Source organism: Aedes albopictus, chromosome 3 (assembly GCF_035046485.1).
Source record: "Aedes albopictus strain Foshan chromosome 3, AalbF5, whole genome shotgun sequence".
Classification (NCBI taxonomy): domain Eukaryota; kingdom Metazoa; phylum Arthropoda; class Insecta; order Diptera; family Culicidae; genus Aedes; species Aedes albopictus.
In genome coordinates this window covers 319,564,729-319,576,883 of record NC_085138.1, presented here as the reverse complement: position 1 = coordinate 319,576,883, position 12,155 = coordinate 319,564,729, and the positions used below count along the sequence as shown (strand labels likewise).

At 41.3% G+C, this 12,155-nt stretch overlaps 1 non-coding gene across 1 annotated transcript; it reads right to left on the bottom strand.

Moving 5' to 3' along the window:
- Positions 1-4,257: 4,257 nt before the first annotated feature.
- Positions 4,258-5,442, bottom strand: LOC109413609 (uncharacterized). The gene is made up of 2 exons (XR_003895350.2): positions 5,221-5,442; positions 4,258-5,156 (listed from the first exon to the last, which is right to left on the bottom strand). It is a non-coding gene; the product is annotated as an uncharacterized LOC109413609 (transcript).
- Between the last annotated feature and the right edge of the window lie 6,713 nt (positions 5,443-12,155).

The following is a 12,155-nucleotide window of genomic DNA, read 5'->3' as shown; positions in this document are numbered from 1 at the left end:
CGTGACCCGCCCACCGTAGCCTCCCGATTTTCGCGGTATGGACGATGGTTGGTTCTCCCAGCAGCTGATGCAGCTCGTGGTTCATTCGCCTTCTCCAAGTCCCGTCTTCCATCTGCACTCCGCCGTAGATGGTACGCAACACCTTCCGTTCGAAAACTCCAAGGGCGCGTTGGTCCTCTGCACGTAGGTTCCATGTTTCGTGCCCATAGAGGACGACCGGTCTAACCAGCGTTTTGTAGATAGTTAACTTCGTGTTACGGCGAACTTTATTCGATCGTAGAGTTCTGCGGAGTCCGAAGTAGGTACGAGGGTATCGCGCCACTTGGGCGGTGGCTTCTATATTCGTCTGTTTTCCACTTTAACTCAGTCAATTTTGAATTAATTGATTTGAAATGTTGTACACGGGTAGATACTATACCTATATCACTGCATTCCAAAAATTTTGTCAATTGATTCAAATTTGACTGCGTTATAGTGGAAAACAGACGAAAACAGAAGCCACCGCCCAAGTGGCGCGATTCCCGATTTCCTGCCACAATGCGCCTCTGAATTGCGCTGCTGGTGTCGTTGTCGTCGGTCACCAGTGAACCCAAGTACACGAATTCTTCAACCGCCTCGATTTCATCACCGTCGATATGAATTCGGGGTGGCGGGCGCGGTGATTCCTCCCTGGAGCCCTTTGCCATCATGTACTTTGTGTTCGACACATTAATGACTAATCCGATTCGCCTGGCTTCACTCTTTAGTCGGATGTACGTTTCCGCCATCGTCTCAAATTTACGAGCAATAATATCAATATCATCGGCGAAACCAAGCAGCTGAACGGACTTCGTGAAAATCGTCCCACTCATGTTTATCCCCGCTCTTCTTATTACACCCTCCAAAGCAATGTTGAACAGCAAGCACGAAGGACCATCACCTTGCCGTAACCCTCTGCGAGATTCGAAGGGACTCGAGAGTGTCCCTGATACTCGAACTACGCACATCACTCGATCCATCGCCGCCTTGATCAACCGTATCAGTTTATCCGGGAATCCGTATTCGTGCATAATCTGCCATAGCTGTTCTCGATCGATTGTATCATACGCCGATTTGAAATCGATGAACAAGTGATGCGTGGGCACGTTGTATTCGCGGCATTTCTGCAACACCTGGCGGATGGCGAACATCTGGTCCGTTATAGCGCGTTCACCCATAAATCCAGCCTGATATTGCCCCACGAACTCTCTTGCAATCGGTGATAGTCGGCGGCATAAAATTTGAGAGAGTATCTTGTAGGCAGCGCTCAGTAGTGTGATCGCGCGGTAGTTCCCGCAATCCAACTTGTCGCCCTTTTTGTAGATGGGATGCACGATACCTTCCATCCATTCCTCCGGTAATACTTCCTCCTCCCAAATCTTGGTAATGACCCAGTGTAGTGCTCTCACCAGTGCTTCTCCACCGTATTTTAGAAGCTCGCTTGGTAGTTGATCTGCTCCAGCGGCTTTGTTGTTTTTCAACCGGCCAACCTCCTCCTCAATCTCTTGAAGGTCAGGGGCCGGAAGTCTTTCGTCCTGTGCACATACTCCTAGATCTGTTACCACGCCACCTTCGGTACTTGCAACGTCGCCATTGAGGTGCTCATCGTAATGCTGCCGCCACCTCTCGACCACCTCACGCTCGCTCGTGAGAATATTCCCGTGATTATCTCGGCACATGTCGGCTTGTGGCACAAAGCCTCTGCGCGAGCGGTTCAGCTTCTCGTAGAACTTTCGTGTGTCCTTTGTGTTTTAACCAATCGCATATCGAAATACACCCTTAAATGAAACAACACAGCTCACGAGTAACTTTCACACAGCGACCGAAAAGACAAAAGAATTTTCACGCAGATTTGTGTAACACCGGATCAGCACATTTTGTGTGTTGATCCAGTGTTACACAAATCTGCGTGAAAATTCTTTTGTCTTTTCGGTCGCTGCGTGAAAGTTACTCGTTGCGCTGTGTACATCGAGTTCTGCGTGTACTATCGGCGAGCAAGCAGAGCGGCGAGAGTTGAGTTTTTTTGATTATTCAACACATACAGATGTCGAGGATGTCCGTGCAGGCCTGTGAGGGTCTGTAATGGTCCGCACATGAATGTGTAGGCCCGCAAAAATCTACATAATCATTAAAGATTGAAGGCTGTTTAAGGATGGCAAATGTATGCGAGATCAAAGCAGGTCTGTACAGTGCTGCGAAAATTCTCAGAATTACTAGCTGATCTGTGAAGGTCTGGGAATAATAAAAAAAATAAACACATTTTGTAAGATCTGCAAGTCTTTAAAGACTCGAAAAACAAATATGGTTGTGGATAATGTAGAATTTCTTAATCAGATTCATGAAGGTTAGTGAAAATAAGTAAAAAATGATAATTTTTTACAAAAAAATAAGAAAATTGGGAATAATACGCTGCACTATTGAGCGGCTCCATACAAAAAACCGTGTACGCTACAGACCAATTACCATTCTAACAAGTAAGTGGAGTATTGTATAGAACTGTGTAGATGGTACAGATCTTCCAAGAACTCCAGGGAATATAAGCCTTTGTATCTACTAGCATTACCAAGGTTTGTGCAAATCTGTGAAGGTATATGTAATTGTCCGCGAAGTAATACAGAGATCCACAAAGATCCACTATGGTCTCTTAAGATTCTTCAAGGCCTTTTGGTTGAACTCTGGCAAGGTGTGCTCTCATCAATTGAGGTATTTTAGAAATTTAAATAAACATTTTTTCATATAAGTTTCGTCAGCATAATATAACAAGCTTAGTGTAGAATTAGCATTTAAGTTAAAATACATATAAATAAAAATTTAAAAAAATAATAATAATATAACAAGAGAATTGCATACTTTTGGGCGTTTATCTGTGTTTGGTAGGAATTCTCTCTGAATTCCATTGAGGGTTTTTGTAGAATCCTGAGAGAGATTACTCCATATCTATGAGATGGGTTGTCTCAGAGTCCCGGAAAGAATCCTCCCAGAATCCTGTGATAGATTATTTCAAAATCCCAAGAGAAGCTCTCTCTTGGGATTCTCCCAAAATGTTCCAGAATCCTCAGAGGGGTCCCAGAATCCTGAATAGGATTATCCCAGAATCCTAAGATAAATTCTCCAAGAGCCCTGAAACTTCCCATAATCTTGTCAGGGATTTTCTCTGATTACTAAGAGGAATTCTCCCAGAATCATGAGAAGGATTTCTGTGAGCAACTGCTCCACAAAACAGAAAACAGAGTTCTACTGGGGTTCTCATTGAATGCTGAGAAGGATTTCTTCCGTACCCTAAGAGGAATCACAAAATCTAGGCGAGGGATTCTCCAAAATCCAAATTTCTCTAGGGAATTTTGCCCACAATCTCGTGAGAGATTCTTCAATGATTAAAAATTGAATGAAAGATGACAAAGATATCAACAAATCACTTTTCCATGTTTTACGATAGTGACCCCAAACTTTTGGCCGATACAGCATATTGAGGGGTGACCCCAAACTTTTGGTCGATGACATCAAGGTTTAATTTACTTAATAACTTTTTTCTAGATTTTTTAGCTAAGTTCTGTAAAAAGCAGTTGAAAGCTAATAGAAAATGGGTCATATTACCGCTCTCATCTTAAAATTTGGTCGACCCAACTTGCAGCGACACTGCCGTAAATTTACATTCATTTTTTAGAAAATTTGGCAACTTTGGGTTAAGTCTACATACAAAATTATTTGAAAAAGTTTCTTTTAAATCATGTTCAAAGTTTCTTTGACTTATTATCTTTTGAATGAAACCTAGGGTTTTGAAATCGGACGCAAATTGGCGGAGATATGGGCCTAAAAAAATGACATGTTTTTGAGGGGGTGACCCCAAACTTTTGAACGGGAGTGTATATCCAGATTAGTATTATGTATTAGATTACTGCACGAATTTATGCTGGCCTGCTTACTCTTACACGAAATTTGACGTTTGAGCTGTGTCGGTACCTCTTAAACGTCAAATTTTCTGCGACAATAAGCAGGCCAGAACAAATTCGTGCAGTGGACCATAGAAAATATTTATCATAGTTAAGGTACACCGGGGCAAATTGAAACTCAAAGAGATTTTAATACAACTAAATTGTCCATTAAAAGAAACAAAATTTCAACATCACAGTTTCAACAGCATTACATTGCAAGGGAGTTGCATGTATTAGAGATAATATATAATCTCAGATATATAATATTAGTAGACTAGAAATCACTGAATTTAAACGCAACCAAATGCTCCACAAATGGATTCTTTATTAAATAATAAATACTGTAACCTTCACACATTAAAAAAAATCAGATCCTAGTCAACCTTTCGTCATGGTCATTATACACACTCATCGCCATTCATGCTGTTATCGTCGCTCGGCACCACATCCGACTGCTGTTCATAAAGGGCCCTATAACTACTCATCAGTTTCTTTAGGTCTCGTCGAAATTGCATTGCTCGTTCGGTGTTCTGATCCTCATCCAAAGCAACATCAATCATTTTCTCGGACATTTTGAGCAGTTTGCCCAGCTTGTTCTGGTCGAACTCCTCAGGATGTTCGCCATTTATCTCGATGGGGTCGATTTCGGGTTCAACCAGCAGCTCCGTCAGTTCACTATGGTCAAATAGTTCCTGAGGTACTGACATTGAAGAATCGGATACGTCAGCAGGCGTGCCTTCTTCCGCTACGTCAACGTTACGCAAAGCATATCTTTTCACGAATTTTGCCAACCATCCAGGGCTCGCACAGAACTTACGTTTTGGCGGGCAGTTCGGATTCTGGTTCGCCGGCAAGGAATCGTAAATTGATAGAGCCTTTCCTCGTATCATGTCCCCGGTCACTTGAATGCCTTGCCGTTTTTGCTCGTCGATCCAAGTGAGCAACACTTTTTCCGTCTCTTCAATCAAAGGATCCCTGACGTATGATGTCCGGCAACGGCCGATATCGCCGCCTCCTCGAACCACAGCTTGTCTTATGTTGCTCTCATTCTTTTTGATGGATATAATGGTTGTGTAGGCAACGTTGAATTTTCGGCTCACTTGGGAAACCTTTTCCCCTGTGGCTAGGCAATTTAAGATTTGCAGTTTTGTTAGAAGCGATATGCTTTTTCTCACTCTTTTTTCGGCAGAACTCATGTTGGTGACCCTAGAAAATTTTGTATTTTAATAAGTTTAGCTTATGTTCCCATTAATTTAGTCAGCGTACTTACTCAGATTGTCAGAGATGCGTTTTTATTACTTTCCTAGAACTTCACCAACACGTCGTATTGCTAAATTTTACACCACTGGCTTTACGTTCGGATGTAAAATTTGTATGATGGAAATTTAATTATGATTGCAATATTTTTAATACCGTATTTTTTCGCGTGAACAAACTTAATTTATGTCCCCTAAAAATCACTTTGTTTTCGTCTTTTCCAAACATAAACAGATGCAGTGTTGCCAGCTTTCGCTTTCTCAATAAATAATATGTCACACATAACGGGGGCAAAGACGATAAAGACATTGCAAAACACAATAAACAGAGTTCTTCAAATTGGCGATTAAAAGTAGAGAGAGATTATTCCGTGAAAATAGAAATTTATAATGGATACTTTGAATTTCCTGTCAGTTTGATTATCAATTTTATGTCAAATTTACCAATAAATCAATTTTTACTCTCCAGTTATCATAAAAAAGATTTTATGCAATTCAGTATCATAATTTATATTTTATATTACTCATTTTGGTATCAAAATGGACAATTTTTCAGAACCGGTTCATTACTTACCTTACCGGTCAGGCTAAGGCCGGGGTGGCCTCTGCTGTACATAGTAGCCGCCTCCATTCTACTCGGTCCATGGCTGTTTGTCTCCAGTTCCGCACTCTGCGTAGGGTCCGCAGATCGTCCTCCACTTGGTCGACCCACCTAGCTCGCTGCGCTCCACGTCTTCTTGTACCGGTCAGATGACTCTCGAGAACCATTTTAGTCGGGTTGCTATCCGACATCCTGATGACGTGACCCGCCCACCGTAGCCTCCCGATTTTCGCGGTATGGACGATGGTTGGTTCTCTCAGCAGCTGATGCAGCTCGTGGTTCATTCGCCTTCTCCAAGTCCCGTCTTCCATCTGCACTCCGCCGTAGATGGTGCGCAACACCTTCCGTTCGAAAACTCCAAGGGCGCGTTGGTCCTCTGCACGTAGGGTCCATGTTTCGTGCCCATAGAGGACGACCGGTCTAATCAGCGTTTTGTACATGGTTAACTTCGTGTTACGGCGAACTTTATTCGGCATAGCCTCGTTGGATAAATGTACGACTCGTGCTGAAAAAAACAACTTTTTGCAACTCGTTACATAAATAACTAATCTGGAACAACTTAACCACTAAAATACAAAATGAAATTTCTCCGGGAATTTCACAAAACAAAACTTCTCTTTTGAAAGCCATTTGATTTCATTGGATAATTTTTGAACACTCAATTTTGCACATTCATACTTAAGGCGAAACTGGAAGCATTTCCTCACTTTTTGGTTTTTGATTTTTGATTGAATAACGAAGCAATATTTTCAAAATCGGTTTACGTGCACATGTAGAGTATGGATCAAGGTATCTTCTGTTTTTTTTTTTTTTTTGTAGTGGAAAATGTTTTTCGTTTTTGCAGAAACCATTTTTGAACAAAATTTCACAAAAAAATAGTTTTTTGCAAAAATGGAAAACATTTTCCACCTCAAAAAAAATCAGAAGATATCTTGATCCATACTCTACATGTGTACGAAAACCGATTTTGGAAATATTGCTTAATTATTTAATAAAAAATCAAAAACCGAAAAAATGAGAAAATGCTTCCAGTTTCGCCTTAATGCTTTATAATTGTATTACATATATTTAGGGGATTCATTAAACAGCGTAAACTGATTATACTGTTTAAATGTCGCAATCATCAAGGCTATCTTGGATTATTTCATTCGTAATTTCATGAAACATTTCAATAATCAGTTAATCATGGCTTAGGCAGTTATTAAATCTGTTTAGTGAATAACCCCTATTATATTTTTTGCAACTCATTTGAGTTGCATTATGAATGTTGTGCAACTCAAATGAGTTGTATAATGAAAAACATTGCATAAAATTTTGTATGAATAAGTTTCATACAAAACTCGATTTTTTCAGCACTCATCAAGCATCGTTGGATAAATGTAAGACTCGTGCTAAAAAAATCAACTTTTTGCAACTCGTTACATAAATAACTATGTTCCTACTCACTTATAAATTACTGTCAGTTTATCCGGGAATCCGTGTTATAATCTAATCACAGAAAAACAGACGTAACACTTTGAACATTTTATGAATCAAATCAGTCACGGAAATGTTCGCCCAACGCTAAAAAGACTGAGTTTTCCAACCATCAAATAGGTCGCAGTAGCGAGCAAACGTCATACTCGAACAAAAACGATGCGAGCTGGGTAGTTCGTCAACTATCAAATTTTTAAATAGACCGTTGAATCGGTGTACGATAGGAGTTACCAGAGTTTGCGTCTGTTTGTCTGTGCTGCAGCTATCTGCTCAGTTGCTTATTCGTCCTCAAACGTCATCACCCCACTGCAACTACAGCCTGCTCACGATCAGCATATATACGCCAACGAACGATCTACCCGATGACATGAAGGATGGGTTTTATGAGAGCATTGATAAGGTCTACGCTGCCCATAACTGCATATTTTTCCGGTATTGAGTTAACATCGGGTATCATCATCAAATCACAAGTACTTTCCACTACCTGAATAAAAATTACAAGTTTGTTCTAGGATTTATGAAAAGAATACCAAGTCATTGACCTCATTCTCCAATGTAACTAAAAGCGTAAGGATTTCGGGTGAACTATCTAGTTCATTCGAATCTCGACGGGGACTACGACAAAGTGATGGACTTTCCTGCCTACTATTCAACATCGCCTTGATAGGTGTTGTGCGACGAGCCGGGCTCAACAGCCGGGGTACGATCTTCACGAAATCCGGCCAATTTGTCTGTTTTGCGGATGATATGGATATTGTTGCAGAACTGTACACCCGTCTGAAACGTGAAGCAGACAGGTGGTGAATACGGCTAAGACAAAGTGCATGCTGGTAGGTGGGACTGAGCGAGACTGGACAAGCCTTGGCTGCCGAGTCAAGTTCAAAACACTGAAGACGACCTTACAGTTGAGGCCGAAATACGTATCTGTCGAAGGATGCAAATTCTTAGTGGAATTCAAAGGAACAGTACTTAACAAGATTTTCTTTTTACTTACAGACATTCCCCTAACAAGCCTAGCTTCATCATCATTGGCAGCGATCTTACGATAGACGGGGATATTTTCGAGATGGTAGAATTCGTCTACCTCGGTTCCTTGCTAACGGCTGACAACAACGTGAGCCGTGAAATTCGGAGGCGCATCATCAGTGGAAGTCGTGCCTACTATGGGCTCCAGAAGAAACTGCGGTCAAAAAAGATTCACCCCCGCACCGAACCATGTACAAGACGCTAATAAGACCGGAATGGTCCTCTAAGGACACGAGACATGGACGATGCTCGAGGAGAACCTGCAAGCACTCGGAGTTTTCGAACGATGCGTGCTAAGGACGATCCAAACATCCTCAAAGTGGCTAAAGCCTAGAAATCCATTAGTGGAGTACATCCAAGTATTCCTTAAATAATTCGTCCACAAAAAACACTGCAGACATGAATTTCTTCAATTTTTTATCCTGGGATTCCTACAGAAATTTGCTAAGAAAGCTCTCGTGAGATTCCTTAAGGAATTCCTCATGGGATTGCTTCCGGGATTCACCATGGGGTTTTTTTTTCACAAATTTCTCCAAGATTCCTACAGGGATTCACCTGGGAGTTGCTTCTGTGATTCTTTCGGGAACAACTTCCAGGATTATTTTAAAACTACCTCCGAGAGCTCTTCTTAGGATTCCTTCAGGAATCCCTCCTGGAATTCTTCCACAAACTTCTCCAGGAATTAATCTAAGAATTCCTCCAGGAACTGTTTAGAGATTCCCTTAAGAATTCCTCCTGGGATTGCTTTCAAGCTTCCTCCTGGGGTTTCTTCAGGAAGTGCTTCAGGGATTTCACCAAAAGTTCCTCTGCTTACTCTTTTTAGGATTCCTTCAGGATTTCCTCTAGAATTTCAGCGGTTTCTTCCGTACTTCTTTCTGGGATTTCTTCAGAAACTCCTATTAGAATTCCCTTAGAAAGTGATCCTTGGATTTCTTCGGGAATTCTTCCTGGAATTCCTCCAAGAATTCCACAAGGGATTCCTCCATATTTTTTTTTGTTTATTTTAACTTAGGCTAATTCTACACTCTCCTCCAGAAATTCTTCCAGGATTCCTCTGGGAATTCCAGCAAGGTCTCCTCCAAAAGTTCTTAGGATTCATCCAGGAATTTCTCTAGCAATTTCTCTAGAGATACCTCAAGGAATCCCTATAGAGATTCCTCCAGGAATTCTTCCTGAAAGTTTCACCATACTATACATTGCATGGTGAATCCCTGGAGGACTTCCTTGAAGAACTATTGGAGCACTTTTAGTATGAATTTCTTGTGTGTTCAATTTGTGCTGAAAGAATTACATAAGTGACCCGATTTTGTCAGCCCCTTTTCGGAACACATTTTTTGCTCTCCTCGAAAACCTTAACAACTTATCAAACTATGTATACCTCTATGCTCTGCACTTAAGCTGTAGTTTGATTTTTTGTTAATTATTGTATTAACGAGTTTTTTAGCCCTAGGCTAGTTCATCTCGGGACCCACGCTTTACTCCCCTTCCGAAGGAAGAACTCACATTTTGTAAGTTTGTCGGGAGTGGGATTCGATCCCAGGTCCTCAGCGTGATAGTCAAGTATTCTAACCATCACACCAGGCCCGCTTCGCGCTGTAGTTTGATGACAAACATGGATAAAGTTTGACCTTAAGATAACGACAAAAAGTTTGTCGCAAAATGGGGCTGACGAAATTGGGTCCTTACTGTAATTCGAAAATAGCCGAAAAACACTAAATTAAATTGATGCACCTCTTAATGTCAATGGATTTGACTGAAATTTTGACCAGTTACTTCTTCTAGGATGCCAATCAAAATATGGGGGTGGACTTGAGAATCAGAGAACATTTTTAGAAAAGGGGAGAGACCTAAACAGGGATTCCTCTAGGGAATTCTCAAGGAAATTCTCTGGAGACTCCTCCAGGAATTCATGCAGGCATGTCTCCAAAAATTTCCTCAAGGCGCTTCTTCAGGAATTCCTCTTGGGATTGCTCTAAGCTTTCAAGTATTTCTTAAGGAATACCTCCACAATACCTACGACAATTTCTCCACAAATATCTCCAAAAAATCCACATCCGGAGTTTATCCACGAATTATTATTATTAGTATTCTGAGATTCTTGTAGGAATTTCTTCAAGGATTTCTTGAGGAAGCCTCCAAGGATTCTTTCAGAAACTCCCCCAGGAATTTATCCAGGAATTATTCCAGGCATTCCTCCGGAACTTCATCCAGACATTTCTCCTGGGACTTTTCCGGGAATTCCATCAATAATTTCTCCAGGGATTACTCCAGGTATTTCTTCAGGAATTCCTCCAAGAATTCCTCCACGAATTGATCCAGGAATTCCTTCGGAAATTCCTACAGCAATTCCTCCAGGAATTTCCCCAGGAAATCCTCCATAGATTCCTTCAGAAATTCTTTCTGGATTTTATTCAGGAATTACTCTAGGAATTTTTCTAGGGATTCCTCCGGGATTTCTTCCAGGTTTCATCCAGAAATTCCACTGGGAACTCCTCCAGAAATTTCTTCGGCAGTTTCTCCAGGGATTGGAGGATTCTTCCAGACATTTCTTCGAAGATTCCTCTAGAAATAGTTCTCAGGGAATTCCTCTAGGAATTTCTTCTGAAATTCCTCCAGGGATTCGTCCCAGAATTCCATCAAAGAATCCTCCAGATAATCTTCAAGAATCCTTCTAGGGATTTCTCCAGGAGTTCAACTTGATATTCCGCCAGGAATTTATCTAGAAGATCCTCCAGGCATTCCTCCTGAGGTTCCTCCAGAAATTGCTTCAAGGATTCCTCCAGCGATTTTTTCCTAAAAGTCTTCCAGAAGTTCTTCCAAGAATTTCTCCAGAAATTTCTCTAAGGATTCCTCCAGGAATTACTCAAGATGTTTCTTCTCCAGGGATTGCTCTCAGATTTTCTCTGGGGAATCCTCCAGGAGTTCATCTAGAAATTCCTTCAAGATTTCTTCCAGAATATGCTCCAGGCATTTATCCAGGAATTTCTCCAGTGAGTCCTCCAGGTAATTCTCCTGGAATTCCACCAGGGAATCCTTCAGGGTTTCCTTCAGGTATTCCTGCAGGAATATCTCCAGGAATTTCTTTAGGATTTTCTCCATGCATTCATCCACCAATTCTTCCAGAGACGGTTCGATGAACAATCTCAATTTTTGATATTAAATTTATTTAGGCAAATATTCCAACTTGTACTCCATGCTGCAAACAAATTATTGTATGGTTTTGCAACATTTGATGTTAAAACATCGATTCAAAGCATTCGATTGAATCGGTGAATCGATTCTGCTGGCCCGATTCGAATCGATTAACAAAAATTGATGGCTTAGCCAAACTCGCCCAATGCTAGTGGAAACACCAACACTGGACGAGGTTAACCCCAGTACATAGGATGTTAGCACAGACAAACAGACGTAACTCTTGAAGGAAATTCATCAACAAATTTTGCCCGGTGTCTTTTTCATGAGCACACTGTCACCTGTTGTTAGAACCGCGCGAAACACTGTCGGCCATGATGAATTTCGATTTGACGTTTGTCTACTACACAAATCGTCTATAATTTGCGCTTGCATCATTCAGCAACGTGTACACTGGCAAACGTCAAAGCTATCGAACACTAGCGCGTCTGGTGGATGGATCGCGGAAATCAAATGAAAGTTGGTTTGATCGTTAAATGCATATGCCAAGCCATTTTGAAGAGTGTTGCGTCTGTTTGTCTGTGATATTAGGGTCAATATGACCCAGACAGGTGCACTACGCCATCGTGGTGCGAAAAACCTAAAATTATAGGAGGATTAAGAAGACCCTTTAGGGAGTTGAAAAACAGCAAAACTGCTGGGAAGGATGAGATC